The 22,182-nt window shown below is 45.5% G+C and overlaps 1 protein-coding gene and 1 non-coding gene across 3 annotated transcripts in view; one reads left to right on the forward strand and one right to left on the reverse strand.

Annotated features, from left to right (window-relative positions):
* The window catches only part of DNER (delta/notch like EGF repeat containing), a 324,264-nt gene that overhangs the window by 20,176 nt on the left and 281,906 nt on the right, over positions 1-22,182 (forward strand). The gene's annotated exons all lie outside the window — the stretch shown is intronic.
* TRNAR-CCU (transfer RNA arginine (anticodon CCU)) lies at positions 962-1,035 on the reverse strand. The gene has a single exon. It is a non-coding gene; the product is annotated as a tRNA-Arg (tRNA).

Raw genomic sequence — 22,182 nt, forward strand, 5'->3', positions numbered from 1 at the left:
GTGCAAAGCGGGGGAAAAGAGCTCTGCCAAGTAATCAAGGTCAACATCAGAAATAACGTCATGTTCATAGCATGTACCCTTGACATGATGTGATAAAAATGGCACTTTTGATAAGTCCTAATTGAGGGACATTCTACAAAATACCTGACCGTTACTCCTCAAAATTGTCAAGGTCATCAAAAACAAGGAAAGCCTGGGAAAGAATCTGTCACCGCCAAGAAGAGCCTGAGAAGCCATAAAGGCTACCTGTAATATGGGGTCCTGTAACAGAAGAAGGACATTAGGAAAAATTGAAGGAAACCTGAATAAAGAACGGACTTTAGTTGGTAATAATGTGTCAATATTGGTTCATTAATTGTGAGAAACGTACCAAACTAATGTCAGATATTAGTAATAAGAGAAACGAGTTATGGGTTGTATGGTAACTCTGCGTACTCTCTTTACAACTTTTCTGTGAATCTGAAAGTACTGTGTAAAAGTAAAAAAGTTTACTGAAAGAAAATGAGCTTCACTCACTTCAACGATAAACATTTTATCAAACTCTGGTTCCATCCAGGCCCTGGCACTGGGCAAACGGAGATGAAGTAGATGCGTTCTCTGCACCTGGCCATTATTAGGCAGATGGGAAAGCAGAATCATGGAGGTTGAATGATTTGTCCAGAGAAGAACAAAGGTCTGTCATCCCTTGAGATTCAGAAAGAGACATCCATAAGGCATATTTTGCTTTATAGGCGAAAGGGGAAAAGCATCCTGCCCCCCGCCACCCCCCATCAGTGGTCCTCAACCCTGGCTACATATTGGGTGAGCGCTAGCAGAGCTTTATTTATTTATTTATTTTTAAAATATTTATTTATTTATTTGGCTGCACCGGATTTAGTTGCGGCACGTGGGATCTTCATTGCTGCACGCGGAATCTTTAGTTGCGGCACGTGAACTCTCAGCTGAGGCGTGTGGGATCTAGTTCCCTGACCAGGGATCGAACCTGGGCCCCCTGCATTAGGAGCACAAGAGTCTTAGCCACTGGACCACCAGGGAAATCCCTAGGGGAGCTTGAAAAATGCAGATGCCTGGGCCCTTCTCCAGACCTATTACATCAGAATCACCGGGGGTGCTGTCTGAGTGGCGTATTAACAAAGGAGCCCCCTAGACGATTCTGATGGGCACCTGTGGTCCAGGGCCGCTGGCCGGGTTATTTGTGTAGGTCCCATAGCCCTTTTTTGTGTTCCTTTCCCTTCTGGAATATCACCTTTCCTCTGCTTTCTTGGTTGAGAACTTGGTTTGGTTTCTTGCACTACTGTTGGTCTGCTCCAGGACAAAGTAAGCCTTCCCTGAGAAGTGTACGTAGCAGGGTTAGGGTTGGCAGCGATCAAATTAAATGGGTGATTCTGCGTTATTGTCCTGTCCTTGTGCTTATCCAGCCCGTGGGATTCTATGTCACATACCCAGTCCCTTCACTCTTTGGACCCAAGGATTTGCATCTTAGTTCTGTGGCCTTGAGCAAGTTACTTACCATCTCTGAGCCTCATTTCCCTCAGCTCTAAATTAGACCCAATCAAGTGTATCTCTTCTGGTCACTGTGACAGCAATGCAGGTCCCGTCTGAACACATGGCTTCGACCCATCATCTGCCGTCTCCTTTCTGTCCACCAGGAACTTTCCTTCTCCACAAGGAGGAATTTCCTAAAGCTTTTCTTTCTTTTTCGAAAATAAATTTTCTTGTGCATTTTGCTCTAATGCCTGTAGGAAATGGACTCAAATATTTGCAGAATCATCAGGTATAGTTTCTACAAAGCATCTAAGGATTTACTTTTCCTGGTTCCTTTAGTCTGGAACCCCCTAAGAGCAACTAGAAGTTTGTTTTTACTTGTTTTCCTCTGCAGGGGTGAGTGGAATGGATTAGTGAAGATGACTTTGTCTCTGTCACCCTTGCGTTCAGTTTAAATGAGAATCATTATGGTGGGAGGTCAGTTGTCTTCACACTGAATCCTGAATCTGTGCTTTGTGGTTCAGTATTCCTACTGATGAGAACAGTTCTGGCCTCTAATTGATGAATGAAGATATGTCCTAAGGGCCAGTATTATAGCACAAATGAAGCATTTTGCTAGGGCCTCCATGACTTGGAATGATCTCCCTCGAGACTCAAGATTGGCTCCATTGCTTTGTTGTGTTCCAAATTTCAGTTTCTGTTGCTAGAGAGAAAGTAAGATATCTGTTATACTGTTGCCTGAATCAACTCATTTGGGCTTTGCCTGGTAATTCCCTCTTTGCATTCTTTTCTATAGAACTTGACAAATGATTAATAAACATGACACATTCTCATCTTGCATATGTTTCTTTGGGGAAATTACTGGAGTTAGTTGGCTGCACGGCTGACTACTTAGTTGATATCTGAGCGTGGAAAAGAAACTTTAACATGGGGTCGACGCTTTGTAAGATTTACTCGTAAACATTCTAAGACAACGATGCCCCACTGATGGGAAATAATTTCAGCCCTCAAATGTAATTACTCCAGTGACACTTGCCAAAGGTTGTTATATTAGGAATCCTGCATTTGAACAGAAGAACAAACTTGGCTGTCTTGGTACCAGGGTGGTAGGCTAGAAAGAGTTCTCGCTGGGGAATAAGGAGGCTACATTCTATCAGTAGCTTGCAGTGGCAAACCACCTAACCTTTCTGGGACTTAGTTACATCATCTCGATGATGGAAGATTGGCTTTCAGCTCCTCTGAGCTTCCTTTGAAGGCTGTGATCATTTCAATGGTAGGAGATCTTACATTTGTCTCATGGAGCCAGAGAGGGCCTTGGCTGGTGTCTACCCCCTCCGCTGGCCCAGCACCTCTGATTAACTAGAGTATGCCTGTCTGTGGATGTGCTTCAGAAAGCAGGGAGTGCCAAGGGAGTTTCACACTCGTAGGTGGTGGCATTTCCTCTTCATCCAATTTGAGTTAAATGGGACCAACATATATTTTTTTCTGGCTTGTTTTTCTGCCAGGTTGCGTCTCCAGCGCTTGCTGGTATGCTGATGTGAACACTGTCATCTTGCTTCTTTTCTACCAGGATATTTTAAGGCTGAGATAAACTATGTGAAGAAACACATTTTAAAACGGTTTTAAACTTTGCCTATGTTTAAATGGGTTTTCACAGGAGAAATATGTCTAAACTTTTGCATCGTTAGAAAGTCACAGCTCTGCCAAAGCCACCTGCTTGGTGGCTGTGTTAGAAGCAAGGTGGAAATCAGCTAACTCCCCACGTGGTAGAAGAAGACAGCTTTAAGCCAGGGCCAAGGAGGGGAGGGCGAAGCGGGGGCGGGGGGGAGGAGCGGCACCACAGGGACTCGGGTTTCAAGCGTTTATGTTAAACTTGGGTTCTTGAATCTGTTTAAAATATGTGCTCAGGTGACACATGCTTTCTGATCTCTCCTAGGAACCAGTCTTGTAGATGAAATCCTCATATGTGCTAAAGGTCATAGTCTTAGAAACATGCTGTTTCATTCAGGATTCATCCTGCTGCCTAGAGGGTCCTGTCCCTAAAGAGAACTGAATCCACCATCTAGTGGCATATGCCACAAACTACATACACAGGATCCCAGGACCCTAAAGGTGGTTCCAACGGGGCGTGGGGGGCTGCCTCAACAACTCACACTTTGCTGCATCTCAGTCTTCAAGTCAACACTTGGGGAAGCTTCTCTTCTTCTTGATACATTTCCATAATTCAGTGGGAGGAGAGTGGCCTGTTCAGTGTTGCTGAAAGCTACAGAAGTCCAAAGTTGCGCAAATATCATGGGCCCACCTGATAATTGCTTCGGAGAATTCAGGGCAGGAGGGATTCAGCGCCGGTGTAGACAAGCATAATGACTTGAGAGAAGTTTGGGCTTCAAGGTGACCTGACCTCAAGCGCATGTGGACAGGACCAGACTTTTCCAGGAAGGTCCTTTTGCTGTCTCCTGTCATAGAGGTGCTCACAACACCTAGATTGTGCTATTCTGGCGAAATATGTTAGGGAAAACTATTATTTAAGTGAGTCTGATGAGAGATGCGAAGTTTCTGGGCAACGTGTTTGCCGATGAGAATTTATTACAGAAGACTGGCGTAGATTCTGCATCATGACTAAAACTTGCCAGACGCTTGCTGGCCAATTTTAATTACCAGCCAAACTACGAGGACAGAAAGAGAGGAAAGCAATGATGACAGTTAAGATAAAGTTGGCTGAGAATCCATCTGGAGATCATTTTGGCCCAAAGCAGTGCCAGAAATACAAATATTATGGGAAATTACTCTATTCGCCTTATGACTAAATTTGGAAGATACTGATATTAAAATATTGTGACAGATTAAAATAATTTCAAATTGCATTAAAAATACCCCTAGAAGGGAAGTGAGTACTTCTGTGGATGCTGGATTGTAAAAATTGGTTTATTTTTCTGGAAAGCAATTAGACCGTCTGGATCAAAAACCTTAAAATCTTTTGACTCTGTAATACCTCTTTTAGGAATTTGTTCTTAGAAAGTTGTTGGAAATTTGAACAAAATTTTATAAACAGAGATAGTCCTCATAACATTATTTATAAGAGTCCAAAACTAGAAAATACGTAAGCATCAAGTTAATAGGAGGTTTAAATAATGGTGTAGCTTTATGATGGAGTTTTAGATAGACATTGGAAAAGATATCTTCAGAGACAACTTGTGCTTATGATGTTAAAGGAAAAAGGGAAAAAAAAGATAAATTGAGCCAGTGCTATAATCACACTTAGTTTAAGGTGCATAAAATGAAGTTGGAACAAAACATGCTCTGTCCTTTGACAGAGTGGCTATAAAAATGATTGAATGCTATGCCTTTAAATTATTTAAAAATTTTGGCTTTTTGCAGTGTGTCTGTCCACATTTCATTGTGATTCAAAGGGAGTTGATGATAAAAGCCATGAAAGACATTCCTCCCTAACATGTTGGTGTGACTGGGATTTTGCCACGATTAAAGTCACTTGTTTGGATTAGGTAGTAAGGGCTTCCAGAAGGCTGGGGGCGGGGGGCAGCAGGGGTGGCATTAAGCCGTCAACAGTCATGACTCTACTAGCAGGGATTTGTTCTCTAGTTGAGTGGGAGCCTGCAGCTTGTGTGGGGGTGAAAGGAGAGGGCAGGCCTGAGTCAGGTTTCTTGGTAGGTGGTTAGAGACCCCTGAACAAACACTGAGGGTGGACAGAGCAAGGGTCCAGATGGGGTGCCAGAGCAGAATGGCCCCCCTGGAGTTTGCCTCCGTTGGTTTATAATATTTATTTATTTTAGTTTTTTATTAGCTGTGCTGGGTCTTAGTTGCAGCACGTGGGCTTCACTCTAGTTTTGGCGGCGGGTTTTCTCTCTCTAGTTGAGGCATGCGGGCTCAGTAGTTGCAGCACGCGGGCTTAGTTGCCCCACGGCATGTGGGATCTTAGTTCCCCAGCCAGGGATTGAACCTGTGTCCCCTGCATTGGAAGGCAGATTCTTAACCACTGGATCGCCAGGGAAGTCCCGCCTCCATTGGTTTATTTGAATTTCTGACCGTTCCCTCCCTCTCCCAGGCCAGGTAAGCTGGCCTAAACTCATGTCTTCCACAGACCGTTCCGGGACTCCACCTCTCCACACCAATGCTGGTGAAAGCTGGCTCAGAACCTGGGTGCAGGGCCCCTGGCTGCCTGGGTGGTGGGGTGGCAGCAGCAGTGCCAGATGCACAGCAGCGTCCCCATCAACAGGCCCCCATTTCATAGGGAGTGAAAATGGGGATGTATTTTCCTGGTAAAATGTGGCTTTTGGAATTTCATAATGACACAGGCCCATCTTCCTCTCCAACCTCCCTCCCACCCCCACTTACCGTGTGTATCCCTTCCTGGGAGAGGCTCCGAACACAAACACATGGGCTCTTTTCTGCCTCAGGCCCTTTGTACGTGAAATTCCCCCAGAAAGCTCCTCTTCCCTTGGGCTCTGTCCATGGCTGGCTCCCCTGCGTTCTTCAGATACCCATTAAATAACACCTCCTGAAGGAGTCCTCCTCTGCCCACCGTGTAGTGATCTTAGCCTCCAGCTCACTTCCTTCCCATTTCTCGCCATGACTTAGAATCACCTGTTGGTGTACCTGTTTCCTGTCTCTCTGCACCCTAGGGAGCCCGAGAGGCTGGTCGCCATGTCTGTTGGGGTGTTTGCTCTGTGCCGGGCATCTGAAGTTGCTCCATTTGTTGAATGAATAAATCATAAATGAATGAATGAAGAACTTGTAAACTGACTCTTGCATTTACGGTCACCAGAATGAATGGAAAAGTGCTCACTGTGGAATGTATGTTATTCGCTAAATTCTCCGCACAAGCCAGTTGATCCATTCTTCTTTGCTGATGATAACAGTGATGGTGGTGACAACAGTTAACACTGATTGGGCGAGCATGACAGGATAAGCACTGTCCTTTGTCATTTACCTACATCTTTTCCTTTAATTTTTCCAACAATGTTAAGGGCTCTGCTATGAAAGTAACAATGACAGTCTGAGTTTGAAACAGCCGCGTTCAACGCTGTTCTTGTCATATTTTTGTTCAAATTAGTAAAATTGTATCATCCATTCAGTGATTAACTCCAACTTCAAATTCAGGGTAGGACAGAAATAAAAATGATGACCGATCTTGTGGAGTAGTGATTTGCATACTTTATTTAGGCAGAATAGTTTTAATAATTCTAAACTTTTAAATGGAATTGCAAACAGCATTATTTTGCCAATGGACCCTTTATCCTTCGTCCTCTTCAGAGCTGTGGGTTGCTAGGCAACTGAAGACCTCTAAACTTGTTGTGTTATTATTGCTCAATCACGGCCCCGGTGGATAGGAAAAGATAAAAACGTGCCCCAGAATGATTATAATAATGCAGTGATTATCCCGATTGCATTCTAGAGAATCACATTTATTCCAAACCATATGCTCAGTCTCTTTATTTTTTTATTAGGTCACGAGAACAGCTTTTATCTAAATTATCTTTAACTGTGGATTCTCATTATAATTCGTCAAAAAAAATTATTTTAAATTAGTTTCATTTGGAAGATAACCCACGCTGCTTTGATTTGTGATGAACTGTGGGCTATAAGTAGGTCATAATCATGAAGACCAGATTTGATAGGAGGTTTTTTTTTTTTTTTTCTGCAGATTGTGGCCCAGGAAAATTGGGTCAGGGGGCAGTATGCCAGGAGTCAGACAGGTCACAGTACAGTTTGTCACTCTCTGGGCACCTGTGGGCAGGTTTCTTAAATTTGGTCAGTCTCAGTTTTTTCATCTGTAAAATGGAGCAACAATTACATCTCCCTTACAGGGGAAGCTCCTATAATGGATGGGATCAGAGAAGTGCCGTGTGTGGCCAGATGATGGAGGCTTTGTATATTATGGTCAATTTTTTTTTTTTTTTTTACAGAGAGGGTTTTACCTTCTTTCTTTTTTAAAAAATTAATTAATTTATTTTGGGCTGCATTGGGTCTTCACTGCTGCGCATGGGCTTTTCTCTAGTTGCGGCGAGCGGGGGCTACTATTCATTGCGGTGTGTGGGCTTCTCACTGTGGTGGCTTCGCTTGTTGCGGAGCACAGGCTCTAGGCGCGCGGGCTTCAGTAGTTGTGGCTCGCGGGCTCTAGGTGCGCAGGCTTCAGTAGTTGTCACTCACGGGCTCTAGAACGCAGGCTCAGTAGTTGTGGTGCACGGGCTTAGTTGCTCCACAGCATGTGGGATCTTCCCGGACCAGGGCTCGAACCCCTGTCCCCTGCATTGGCAGGAGGATTCTTAACCACTGCGCCACCAGGGAAGTCCCTGTGGTCAAATGTTTTATTTCATCCTGAGGACACTGGGGAGCTTTTGGAGAGTTTACGGAGACCCCTTTTCTCTCCTCCATCCCACCCCACCCCCACCTCCACTGATAAATGGAGGCTCATTTGGGTCCAGGGGCTCAGTGACCACTGTTGTGATCATCTGCTGTGGAGAAGCAAATGACCCCAAAATATAGTAGCTTAAACCAACAACCATTTTATTGATTTGCTCATGAATATGTAATTCAGGCAGCGTGTCAGCTGGGCCTGACCGGGCTGGAAGAACCACTTGCAGGGCCATGTGACTGAAAGGTGGGCTGGTGCTGGCTTTTGGCTGGATGCTCCCTGGGGCTGTAGCGAAGATCTCTGCTCCCTTCCCACGACTTCTCTATGGGCTAGTCTGGGCTTCTCACAGCGTGGTGGGCCTAGGTGAGTGGGACTTTTTGCCTGGCAGCTGGCTTCTCGGAGGGCAAAAAAGCAGAAGCCTCCAGGGCTTCTTAAAGTATAAGCCCCGGACTGTCACAGTGTCACTTCCACCTCAGGCTGTGGGTTGAGGCAGGTCAGAGCTCCAGTCCAGATTGAAGAGGATGGGTCTACATAAGGCCTCCGACATGGGAGGTCTGGTTCACTGACTGCTGCCTCCGTAACGGTCCACCCAAAACCATCCTGCACATTTCCAGAGTTCAGCTTCCAAGTCTCTGGGCCTTAAATGCTTCCTTCCCCCTCCGGACCTGCTCACGTTGTCACGACAATTAAAAATCATACCGACACGTTACGAAATGCCTGTGGTTGAGAACCACTGGTCCTTTATACGTTCAAGGGCTGAGGATAGACAGTGTGGTTGTAAAAGGTACTTAGCAGAGTGCCTGGCACAGGGTGAGTGCCCAAACATGCTTGTATCATCACCATCACCACTACTGTCACCATCACCACCATCACCATCATGACCATCACCACCATCACCACCACCATCACCATCATCACTACCATCACCACCATCACCACCACCATCACCATCACCATCACTACCATCACCATCAGCATCACCACCATCACCATCATCACCATCACCACCGTCACCACCACCATCACCATCACCACTACCATCACCATCACCATCACCACCGTCACCACCACCATCACCATCATCACTATCATCACCATCATCACCACCACCATCACCATCATCGCCATCACCATCATCACTACCATCACCATCAGCATCACCACCATCACCATCATCACCATCACCACCATCATCATCATCACCATCACCACTACCATCACCATCATCACCATCACCACCATCATCATCACCATCATCATCATCGCCATCACCATCATCACTACCATCACCATCATCACCACCACCATCATCACCATCACCACCATCATCATCACCATCACCATCACCACTACCATCACCATCATCACCATCATCACCATCACCACCACCGAAATCATCATCATCAAAAATTTAGCTTTTCTGGACTGACTTGATAACCCAATTATTTCCCGCCCCTCCCCTCCCCTCCCCTCCCCTTCTTCTTTAGGAAAATGTGCTTTGATTTCAAAACAACCAACTTAACAAAATTTTAAGCACAGCCAATTTGAAAATTGAAGAAAATGTAGACTTCTTTACCTTGCACTCTCTTTGACATTTATAATTTATGGATTCTATAATTTCTTGGTGAATGCTGGATAACTATTAAAGGTAAGGGCTTTAATTAGAGGGGAGGCAGCAAAGTGTCAAGGGTAAGAATACCCACTTTGGAATCCAGACTTCAGAATTCCTTGCGGTGGCACGATCTTTGACAAATTGCTAAACCTTCTGAGTCTCAGTTTCCGCATCCATAAAATGGGGGTAACTGTATATCTGGGAGGGTGATGTAAGGATTAAATAAATTATATGTAAGAACCACCAACTGAACCACCTAGTACATAGCAGGTATTATTCAGTTGATGAAGCTTTGTCATCAGTCTGGATTTTTTTTTTTTTTCGTATCTGTTTATCTATGGTAAGAGACCACCTTCATGCTATTATATCTTACAATTAAGATGTGAAATAATTAGCTACCTCACAAAATAGATGTATTTCCTTAGTCTGCCTGGACATTGTTGCCCATCTTTGCACTTCTGTAGTTCAGTCTTACGGAAAGCAGTTGCATTTCCAACCATTCTCCCGTCCTTTTTGATAATCTGGTCCTGACCTTTCCTTGTGCTTGGTTTGCTGTCATCACTCATTCTTCACTATCTTCTCTGTCCTACTTCATGGTTTTGTTTGTTTGTTTGTTTGGTTGTTTCTTTTGCGGTACGCGGGCCTCTCACCGCTGTGGCCTCTCCCGTTGTGGAGCACAGGCTCCGGACGCGCAGGCTCAGTGGCCATGGCTCACGGGCCCAGCCACCCCGCGGCATGTGGGATCTTCCCGGACCGGGGCACGAACCCGTGTCCCCTGCATCGGCAGGCGGACTCTCAGCCACTGCGCCACCAGGGAAGCCCTACTTCATGGTTTTGAGATGAAGTGACTGGTGTAACTTTTTCAAATGCCACTTGCTTAGCTGATTGTATCAGTATGAAGTATTAAAAAATAAGATCAGTGACGTCTTCATGAATATTTTAATGACCTCCGTGAAATATTTGACTACAGTTCGATAAGCAAACTTAGGCAAATGAAAGTTGCCCTTAGTTATCATAATTAGAAAATTTTGAGTTCTATGCTGAAGTTCTTGACAGCTGAATAAATACTAACAAAATTGTAATGTAAAAATTCTATGTGTAAGGTTTCTTAGGAAATTTCAGTCTAGAGTCTGTTGAATATTATATACTGGGGTTGGCGGGGGGAGAGTGTGGGATAAATTTATAAACTAGTCTTGAAATATGTTCTCACCTGTTCAAATGTCATTTTGATTCTAAATGCAGTGCAGCCTTCAGCCGTGGCCTTTAGATTTGCAATTCTTGGAACACTCTTCTCCCTTCTCGTGCACCATCTCCCCACCCCTCATCTTGCTTACATTTTTGAATGATTTCTGTTCCCCTTTAACATGATTTTCTCTGAAATGTGTGTATAGCATCTGGCAATCTGTCGTGCCTGTTTCCAATTTCTTGAGATGACATTTACTAAACTAAAAAAATTTATAATTACATTTTTATAATTATAAATGTATTACATGATGCATGATTTTTAGTGGAGGGTGTGATATTCCATAACCTACTTAATGAACTCTACTGAATTTGAATGAAGAATGGGGTAAGGGTTCACAGATTTTGAAAGAATGATGCTTCCAGGAGAAACTGGCTGAATCTTTCTCTTTCCTCTGGGATGGCGTTGCACGGCTTCCCCAGGACTCAGGAAATGAACTGAGTAACTACGTGAAGGATATAGGATTTACTTAAAAAATGACCAGAAGTCTTGATGATGGTTTTTGGTGTTATGGATGACTGGGAAAGAATTTACAATAAATCATGTGTTCTATAGGATACCTGATTTTGTGAGTTTGAATGCTCTTCTCTGTAAGGGACCAAACTCCTTTTTCTAGAACATGATGGACTTAAAGGAGTAACACCAGGGAGGAGAAAGCGTGGCCATGACCTGTCACCTTATCCCTCACAGTGATCTGGGAGTCAGTGGTTCTTCTCTGGGTATTATTATTATTACCAGGTGCATCCAGTGTACTGTTACACTGTTACGGTACCAGGGATGGGATGTGTGGGATCTGTGAGCTTGTGTTAGAACCTGTTAGAACAATAGAACCTGTCTATTGTTTTTGAAGCATTCCGTATCCTTGTCTAGGTCCGTTGCCTCTTATAGTTTTATCAGTGTTTTTTTGGAGTCAGCGTGTACCAGTCTGTGAGAGCTGATGGTTAAATGTTCAAGCCACTTGAGATCATCCTGGTAATTTGAAGTCAGCCATGGTGGGACTGTTTGCACCATAGAAATTAGCAGAGGCTTCAGATCAGATCTCCTTCCTCCCGGAGAGCTGGTTGTTAAACTTTTATGGGCATACCACTACCTTTACCTCTCCTTTGAAGACCCTAGCATATTGTGGCTTAATATTTTTTTCAGTTCCTTGATAACTGCCTGTCCTCCCCACTCTCAGGCCCCTGCCGAAGCTAGCCTCTTCGTGAAGGCAGTCTTCATCAGGGTATCCTTAGCTACTCACACAGCGCCCTAGCACACAGTAGGCTTAAATGGATATTCATTGGCTGAATATACACGTATCTTTTGGAACTGTTCTCTGTTCTCACATTCTCCAATTTGGACGTTTCCTTGTTGGAAAAGGAATTTATTTGACCATTATTTTCAAGAGAAATGATATTGCTGAGAAAGATAAGCTGTATGAAAAGTTAATTGTTAGTTTAGTCAAACAGTTTAAAATATAAGTAAGTTCCTTGACTAATTTTGTAGCCACTGGTACATGGCGTTGCTTAAAAGGGTTTGTAGAACTTGGTTTAGCCTGATTGGCATTCCAGTGTTGGGACCAAGTTGCCAGCCCATGAGATTCTTGTATGATATCTGCACTTCTGAGGAAGGATGAAATTAGCAACTACATGGGCATCTGGGGGGGTCAGTGGTTCTTCCCTGGTTATTACTAATTACCAGTTGCATCCAGTTTGCTATGCAGGAACACGGGAGTCACCAGCAAGAGTGAGATCCATGGGCCATTTAACACAAGGCTTGGCCATTGGGGCCCCCAAGGATGCACCACGGGAGGCACGCTTTCTTCTTTGGTGCTGCTTTACAGACGAGGTCTTTCTGAGAAGCCATCCATACTAATTAATATTAACACATTAATAGCGGCATATTGATGTGTCTAGACTTTTTCTTACCCCTTTCTCTTACATACCTGGGACCATATCTTGAGACAAATGACTTTCATACTATTGTTACTCTCTGTGAACATTGGGTTTCCTTTTATTTGTCTTATACTTTAAGTTGTAGTGGGTGCCTGCCCCCCCTATTCTAGTATTTTAGGATTTGTTGAACAAATCCAGAATCATTCATGATTGTGTACTTCATGATTGTGGAAATTTGAATCAGATGCCTTCTGATTCTCTGCAGTTGAGGGGGACCTAACTTTTACAGCCTGTTTTTCAAATGAGTCAGGTAGCTTTCACTGCTTCTAATTTTAGGCAATTGCACACCAAGACCCTCTGGACTGAAAGTGAACTACCCCGTTTTTTCGAGCAGGCTTGGGCCAACTGTGCCCCTGAGGAAGGATGGAATTGGCCTCAACTTTGATGTGTGAGATGTTGGGACAGGTGATCAACACACTTATTTGCCATGTAATGAAGCTCAGTTTTGAGTGAATGGCAGGTGGGCAAGCAAATGCAGAAGAGTCCAAAGTAAACGTGAAGACAGTTGCAAAATGTGAGCCGGTGCCAGACGGACCATCAGACAAGCAGAACAAAGGCAGTGGTGGATTTTGCAGATCTTGACATTTCTGCTGAGATGAACATCTGGATGATAAGCTTCTGTGGATAAAGTGCCTGTTATGCCTGAGATGACTGTTTTTTTTGTTTTTTTTGTTTTTTTTTTTTTTGCGGTGCGTGGGCCTCTCACTGCTGTGGCCTCTCCCGTTGCGGAGCACAGGCTCCGGACGCACAGGCTCAGCGACCATGGCTTACGGGCCCAGCCGCTCCGCGGCATGTGGGATCTTCCCGGATCGGGGCACGAACCCGCGTCCCCTGCATCAGCAGGCGGACTCCCAACCACTGTGCCACCAGGGAAGCCCGAGATGACTGTTTTTAACTGTCAGACTCTGTATTTGTAGGAGCTTTAGCAAATGATTGTAATTCTGTTTCCTATCTTCAGAGAAATGGAGTAGGCTAGGATTAGTAGAGAGAGAAGTGCCGAAGAGAAAGTTTGCGCAAGTAAAGCTAAAAATCTATGCAGTGCTTCTGTCATAATATTTCCATATTAAATATGTGTTTAAGAATGTCATTTAGGGGAATCCCCCGGCGGTCCAGTGGTCAGGACTCGGTGCTTTCACTGCCGAGGGCACGGGTTCAATCCCTGGTCAGGGAACTAAGATTCCATAAGCTGTGCGGTGCGGCTGAAAATAAAAAAAAAAGATTGTCGTTTAGTACCTTTTATAACTATTCACTCCTTCTCCCCTTACATATGTTACTGTTTAGGCAAAATGTGAAGATTAATTCTTGGACTATTTTAGGGAGAAATTATGGTCAAAGGCAATGTGGATCCTAAATACCATAGTAAATGTGCCCCTCCCTTCTCCTCTAATATTCTTGTTCAGGAGTAAGCTTCAGGCAGGCTCTTTGCACCTGGTGGGCAGGACCGCTGGGGGGAGTATTAGAAGAGGGGGTTCTCACACGTGCTGAGTCCTTCCCATGCCGTGTGTGTGGCGGCTGAAATCCTCACAGGCTGTGTAGGGAGCCTGGGACGCCCTCACACCACTGGAGAACAGTGTGCAGTGTGGCCTCCTGTTCCGTGGACCCACTTTTGAAAAGACGTCGATGGCTTTCCATTATCACTTCCCATCCAACACATTGTATGTCCTTCCAGCTGTGTCTCTTGGTATCTTTCTGTCAATCACTTCCCCTCCCACTGTCAATACAGAACACTTGTGTGATGATGTATGGCCTGTGGGTGCTGAAATACGTTAATGTACTTTTTTTCTAAGGCTCTAAATTCCAGAGGGAAGGGGACCAGGGCTAGCAGTATTGAGGTGTCCAGTTTGCGTGAGGTGGTGCTGCGGGTTGACAGAATTTGACGCCCTGTGGTTGAAGAATGCTGGTCTAGCTTTTGCAACGCACACCTTGCTCATTAGAGCATCTCGGGTGACCTGGTTTCCTCAGCCTCATCTGCTGAATGTTTTGATTGCCTCTACCTGACTTCTCCAAGCCTTCTTCAGTCACAGAACACCTTTTTATTCACTCACTTTATATGCAGCTAATTTCTACATTAAAAATTTTTTTTATAAGGAAGAGTCAGAAAATACAACAAGTTGGGGGCCTCCAGATGCGATGTTACTTTCCCGAAGTTTTTGTGATACATGGGTTTCCCCCTGCAACCTGGCACTTTAGAATCATGTCAGAATCTCATGGAGCCTCTAAAGTCCCAGGCCAGTTAAATCCAAATCTTTGAGTAGCTTCTGGGCGTCCTAATGTGCGGCCAGAGGTGAGAACCACGACCCTGCCCTGGTGCTCGAAGATGGACTGACTGCAAGGTTGTGAACAGTATTTTGCTTCTTAAATACTGGAACCAAGATCAAAACCAAAATGAGGAACCTTCTGTATTAGTACTGCAAACTGGGTGGCTTAAAATAATAAATTCATTGCCTCACAGTTCTGGAGACCAGAAGTCTGAAATCAGGGTGTCAGCAGTGTTGGTTCCTCATGAGGGTGGTGAGCGAGAATCCATTCCAGTCCTTTCCTGCAGCTCCTGGTGGGTGCCGTCAGTCCTAGACCTGCCTTGGCCTGTAGACGCGTCACAACCATTCTCTGCCTTCACGTGTCGTTCTCCCTGTGTCTTTCCATATCACCTTCCCTCTGTGCGGGGCTGTTTCTGTGTCCAGTTTCCCCCTTTTTATAAGGACATCAATCATATTGTATTAGGACCCACCCTAGAGACACGCGTTAATCATTTTAACTTGATTACCTCTGTCATGACCCTATTTCCAAATAAGGTCACATTCTTAGGTACTGGGGGTTAGGACTTCAACATATTATTTGAGACACAATTATTATATGAGAGTCAGTTCAACACATAACACCGTCCCAACTACAGTAACATCAAGGTTAAAGGAACTCTTTAGAGTATTTCCATTATGTGGTAGAAGGAATCCAGGAGTGACAGGGAAAGCTGTTGGGAAATACGAAGGGATCATAGTTTTTAGGAAATAATTGGAGAGGAGTGAATGGCTGTCACTGGTATTGGGTGACGCATGCCTCAAACTTGGTTGTTGTCACGTGTGGCTTTGGATGAGGACTTTGGGCATGCATGCGTTTTCACATATGCCATTTTGTGTGCAGAGCTCATTATGAGGCTGTTTGAAGCACAGCTCCCAAACTGACCTGAGAACAAGAGTAAATACAAGTGCACATGATGCCTTGTCAGGGTCTTCTTAGTGCAGGATCCTTTCCCCTGCACTAAGAGTGGTGAAGGAGGATAATAGCTCTCGGTTAAATTAACCCTTAGGTTAAAAATGAGGGCAAGTCCCCCACAAGCATACGTAATATTAAATACACTGTTAAATTATTTTCCACCTGTCAGGGAACAATCATGATGAGATCATGAACACCTAGTTATCACTTTAATTCTTCCAAAATTAAAAAAAATATTGATAGCATGGATGTGATGATGGTGTTGCCTCTATATCCAAAAAAAATTACAACTTTGTCTTTCATCTTTGTATTGAAGACCGTAACACTTTGAAACATCAGCCTCCATAGAACCTTTTTTTGGAATATTACAACCAATATAGATAAAAAAAAATCGTTGTAATCACTCATCTACCCTGTTCATGAAAAGAAGAGAGTGTCTCTGCTTTTCAAGTGTGGCTGCCCGGAGCTGTGGGAGTATCATACCTGATTCCTACTCCCTCCCTCTTTCAGTTACGATTTTCTGTGTTCTGTATAAAAGGAGAGTCAAGGGAGGGATTTAGAACCTTAAAGAAAAAGCCCTTGAAATTGACAATGATGAGCGGACTTGAACTGGCATCTCCCATCTCAGATTTTCTTGTACCAGAGTGATTTAGTTCATGTTAGGGCAGGAAGACATGAGTGGAGAGCATTATGTTGGGTGGAGATGCAAGTCCCCATCTACCAGCAGAGAAGCTCTTCCTGGCCTGGTGAGGCAGAAGGAAATGCCTTAAGCGTGAAAGAGACCCGGGAAGGGAAGTGGTGCAGTGGTGCCAAAGTCATCCCAGAGGGTAGAAGTCTGACAAAAGCAGAGGCTGACATTTCAAAGATAAGATGAGATGGATAGGATGGTGAATCTGAGAGATAATGAAAACGATGGCCTTCCAGAGGGAGGTGAGGGAGAAGAAACCCCCGTGCCATGAGCCGTGGAGGAAATGGTGGAGGGAAGAACACGAATTCAGTAGGTAACTCTACACAGGACGTGGGTTTCATAGGAAAATCATGCTTAAGGAACAGGGAAGTGAGACTCATCCCTGTACACCCACCTGAATCACAGAGCAGGTGCACCTGCAGACCGTAAATTATTGTGGGCAAGGCAACCGACACTACATACTACATTGGGAGGGAGGGGGATGTGTAACGTGTCCTTTCCATTTCATGCCGCTCCATGATCATTCATAAAATGGACGGGGCAACATTTCTGCATGAGAATTTCAAGTCACCCTGGCAGTGACTGTTGAAAAAAAAAAGACCCAGTCTTCCACCTGCCCCAGCCCTAGCCCCAGATGGCCCCAGCTGCAGATTTGCCCTGGTTCCTCATTAATCGTGCACACAAGTGACTTTGGAAATCTTTTTGGGACCATCTCAGGAGTTCTTCTTGGGAGATAAATATAGGTACTGTGCAAAAACATCTCTCATCCAACTTTTATTTTTTAGGGAGGAGGACTTTGTTGAAGGGGCTGAAAACAGGGAAGCGATGGTGACCTAAAAGAACGGTCCCTTACTGGGGTAAACGTGAGCCACTCAGAAATCACAGCAGCACATAAATGTAGGATCGAAAGTATTGGCATTGAACCATTCAGCATGTATAACCACGTGACTTGTTTTTTCATGTTCATTCAACCTTATTAAACTATCATGTACCAAGTGTCAGACATATTTTCAGAAGCATTTCACCCTCACAACAACCTTTTGAAACACCCATTGGAAGGACTGAGGCTCACAGAGGTGAAGGGCTTGCCTGGCATCTCACAGCAGGTGCACTTGAGCGATTGGGCCGAAGCCTGGACCTTCTGCGTGTAGGTTCAGAGCTCGCCACCATCCATCACCACTGGTCAGTTCTTGCAGGTAGTCAAGGGCACTGGGTTTTGAGGCTGCCTCTGGGAAGGTACCAGTGAGGGTGGGAGATGGGGATTTCACAGCAGAAGCAGCACTACTGACAGAGAAGTGCAGCTTCTTCCCTTTGCATCTCTCCTGAGGCGTCCTGGAAGTGCCAGTGGGGCAGTCCTGGAAGCCCCGCCTCCTGGAGGCCTGCTGCATTGGCCCCTCCTGGACGTCAGACGGGCTTCCCGGCTCACCAGCACGCCTGGACCTCACTGGCTGGTTTTCGGGCTGGACGCAGGCCCTGGGAACTTGTCAGGCCTGAAGGAGGCGGGTCTGGGTCCCACCTCCAGCCATGCTACCCCCACCCCGACTAATACTGTAAAAGAGTAAACAGGAAATGCAGGGGGGGCAGTGGCCAGAACAGGGGCCGTCGGTGATTTCCTCTGACGTATGAGCTGAGATGGCTGACGTGGGACTCAGGTGCCATCCCTTTGGTAGGATAACAAAATTGCTTCCCGATGACTAGCCTGGAGGGACACACTGAGCAGTGAGGAGCCAGCAGAGCCTGTGTCTGTTGTCTGCTTTGGCCCATCCTTTGGGCTTCGTGCCACCTTTAAGTCGAGCTAGCTTCCGGGCCGTAAGGAAGCGTAAACTTGACAGCTCCCTGTCCCCAAGTTCTTTAAACTGAACCACAGTGAACGCAGGCCAAGGGTCAGAGCCGACGGTGCCTGGCAGATGGTGGGTGAGGAGGGGGGCAGCGGGTGGGGATTGCGGGGGAAAAATGGCAGACAGTGGAGCTGGGTCCGCTTCAGCTCAGGCTGACATCAGCTATAGCGGTTCAGAAGCTCCCGCTCTGGTCCAGTGAAACCGGTAAAGCTTCTTCAGTACGCCCGATGTCCTCATGGGAGGAAGGTGTCTTTGGTGGCTCCTGCTGTGTAGCATGGCGTGTGCCGACTCTCCAGCGTACTTTCACATTAGATTCTTTAGCCGGTATCCCTGGCTGACCCCTTCCCCACCAATATGAACATGCACACACGTCACCCTCTGGGTCAGCCATCCCCAGATGTGCTGCCTGTGATGTGCACATGGTAACAGGATCAACACCTTCCAGAACAGAGTGATTTTTATGTAAGAGGTGAGCTTTATGTGCAGATGACGAATGCCGATCGCTGATGAATGTCCTTCACTTCTTAGCTTCCCTTCCAGTGCTGTGTCACCCTGAAGGTGACGGGTGAAGACAGAAGTCATCATCGGCGATCTGCGTTACCTTAGGTCTCGGTGTTTTGGAAAACAGACACTTCTTCTGGCTGCTTGACAAATAATTGGCCAAATAAAACCCAGTATAGCAGGTGTGGACGGTAAGCTCCGTGAAAGTAGGGGTCCCCAAGGGCTCCCCTCACCCCCGAATCTAGCTGGTACCGTCACTGTTAGCACTCATGGCTGTCTGTGGATAAATGAATGAGGCGTGACCTGCTGAAGGGCATAACCCTGGTGAACAGCCCTCCAGGAGAGCTGAGCACACAGGTGGTAGAGGGATTTGGACGACTTACTGGTTCACAGGAACAAGGGTCTGGACCAGTCCAGGCCACATCTGGAAACACATGACCTTGTCAAGTTTGTGTACTTTGAGAAGAGTTTAATAAGGGAGCTGTTTGCACGGGAGTGGGCAGGACATAGAAAAACCCACCGGGGACGCTGCAGTGCCTCAGGGCCAACAAGGGCTCCTTTATGCAGAAGGTCTGAGGGCTGAGGGAGGGAGGAGCCGTCTTTGAACCTGGAGACCAAGCAGATGGTGTGAGAGCGCTTCAGGGAGGGAGGCAGCCAGCTGCATGCGGGAGCTGGGGGGACAGACACCCTTCCCTCAGCCCCCTCCGTCTGCAGGCTTGGCCAGTGCACCTGTGGTCCTCACCACCCAGCGGCCAGAGGCAGGGGAGCCTGGGGACCAGCCCACACGGCAGCCCCCAGGGGTCAGCGCAGGGGCAGGATGTCCCCGCGCAGTCCGTCAGTTCGTGCCCAGGTCTCTGCCGTCGGTGGCGGATTTGAGCAGCTGCCATCCAGTGCCTCGGTCCCCTCGGGCGTCGTGCGCCTGAGCGCAGCAGAGTGGTCAGTGACGGGTGTTCCCAAAAGATCATCCGGCTCATGAGGGCAGCTTGCGCAGCTCCCCAAGCGCGTGGCCACTAGCGAATTGTTGGTAGCCTGTGAGATGGTCTTTGCCCAAAGTGGCTGTAACAATATTTCCAGTCCCATAGATGCTTCTAGAAACTTGCCACTCTCCCACTGAGGGGCTGAGTCTATGTCTCTTCCCCGTAAACACGTGCAAGCCTTGTGACTGCTTCTGTGAAGAGAGTGTGGTAGGAGTGTCATAGTGTGACCTCCTCTAGGTTAGAAGAGGTCATACAGCTTCCGTTTCTCTCTCTCTGTGTCTCTCTCAGTTTCTCTGACTCTGTTTCTCTGTCTCTCTCTGCACCCCTAGAGCCCTCAGCTGCCATCTAAGAAGTTTGGCTTCTTCGAGGCTGCCATGCTGGGAACACCACACAAGAGACAGAGAGAGATGTCCCAGGGCCCCCAGCTGCCAAGGTCATGAGCCTGAATGAGCCTGTCTATGAGACTAGCCCCAGCTTTGACCTCTGATGCCTAGTGGAGCAGAGATGGGCTGTTTCTGCTGAGCCCAACCCAGATTATAGATTTGTGGGCAAAATCACTGCCGTCATTTTTTTAAGCCTCTAAGTTTTGGCATGGTTCATTACGTGCCCGTAGATAACAATCAGAAAGAGTAGCCTGAGAAGCTGCTGGTTGAAGTTTTGATTTCCTTTTCTCTTATCTCAACGATACATTTCTGCAAATTTGCCCTACTTTCCTCCCACAGACCAGAGAGCTTTGAAGTGTAATAACAGCTAGTGTTGAGCCTGTCTACTTGTCGGGCACTGAACTCAGTGCTTTACCTCTGTTATTTCATATGGAGTCTCATAGCTCCACGAGGTCTCCTATTACTGCCCCCCTCGAATGGCAAACAAGGAAGCAGATGTAGAGAAGAAGGTAGTTATTATCTACCCAGATCGAACCTGGCAGCTTGACCCCAGAGCCCATCCATCTCTCGTATGTAAAATATGAAAAAGCGGGGTTCTCTGTGAAGTCTGGAGACTGTAGCCATCCATTCATTGGGCATACATGGAGCAGCAGTAAACTGCAGACACTATGCTTGGTGGTGGGCAGAAGGCAATGAACAAAACAGACAAGACTTCTGCTCGCTTGGAGCTTGTATTCTAGTTCAGGGAAAATGGATAGCAAACAAGTAAATTAAATAGAAAATAAGATAGTGAGAAGTGCAGTGCAGAGAATGAGATGAAGTGACAATATAGTAGGTGACTGGTTGACTCCACTGGGTAGGAGACAACATTTAACCTGAGAAGTGGATTTTAAGCAGCCAGAGAGGAGGTTTGGAAAGATTGCTTATAGCAGGGGGGACAGCTTCAGTGGCCTTATGGGAGACAAGCTTGGCACATTCAAGTACTCAGATGAAATCTAGCGTGGCTGGAGCAATGTGGGCTATGGGTGGATCTGAACCTGGAGCCTCTTGATGAGTGACAGTTATGTGGACACCAGCAGTGGTTTCATCATCTATTGGTTATTGATCAATAATTTTACAGTAGCTTCAGCTAAATAGAATGGCAGGCACTGGATACAGGAATTGTGGAAGTTGTAATGTCTTGTCCTTTTAATATTTTTAACATACGTTTATTTTTATTTTTCTGATTACAAAAGTACATGTGCTTCTTGTTAAGAAGTTTCCAGCAATCCCATTCCTGGACATATATCCAGAAAAGATGAAAACTCTAATTTGAAAAGATACATGCACCCCAGTGTTCATTGCAGCACTATTTACAATAGCCAAGACATGGAAGCAACCTAAGTGTCCACTGACAGATGAATGGATAAAGAAGATGTGATTTATATGCACAATGGAATATTACTCAGCCATATAAAATGAAATAATGCCATTTGCAGCAACATGGATGGACCCATAGATTATCATACTAAGTGAAGTAAGTCAGACAGAGAAAGGCAAATATTGTGATATCAGTTGTGTGTGGAATCTAAAAAATGATACAAATGAACTTATTTACAAAACAGAAATAGACTCACAGACATAGAAAACGACCTTACGGTTACCAAAGGGAAAAGGGCAAGAGAGAGGGATAAATTAGGAGTTTGGGATTAACGGATACACACTACTGTACATAAAATAGATAATCAACAAAGACCTACTGTATAGTGCAGAGAACTATACTCAATACTCTGTAATAACCTATATGAGAAAAGGCTGAAAAAGAATATATGTATATAATATATATAATATACATATAACTGAATCACTTTGCTGTACACCCGAAACTAATACAACATAGTAAATCAACTATATTTCAATAAGAAAAAATTTGGAAATGTAGGAAAAGTATAAAAAAGA

Source organism: Pseudorca crassidens, chromosome 6, assembly GCF_039906515.1.
Source record: "Pseudorca crassidens isolate mPseCra1 chromosome 6, mPseCra1.hap1, whole genome shotgun sequence".
Taxonomy (NCBI): Eukaryota; Metazoa; Chordata; class Mammalia; order Artiodactyla; family Delphinidae; genus Pseudorca; species Pseudorca crassidens.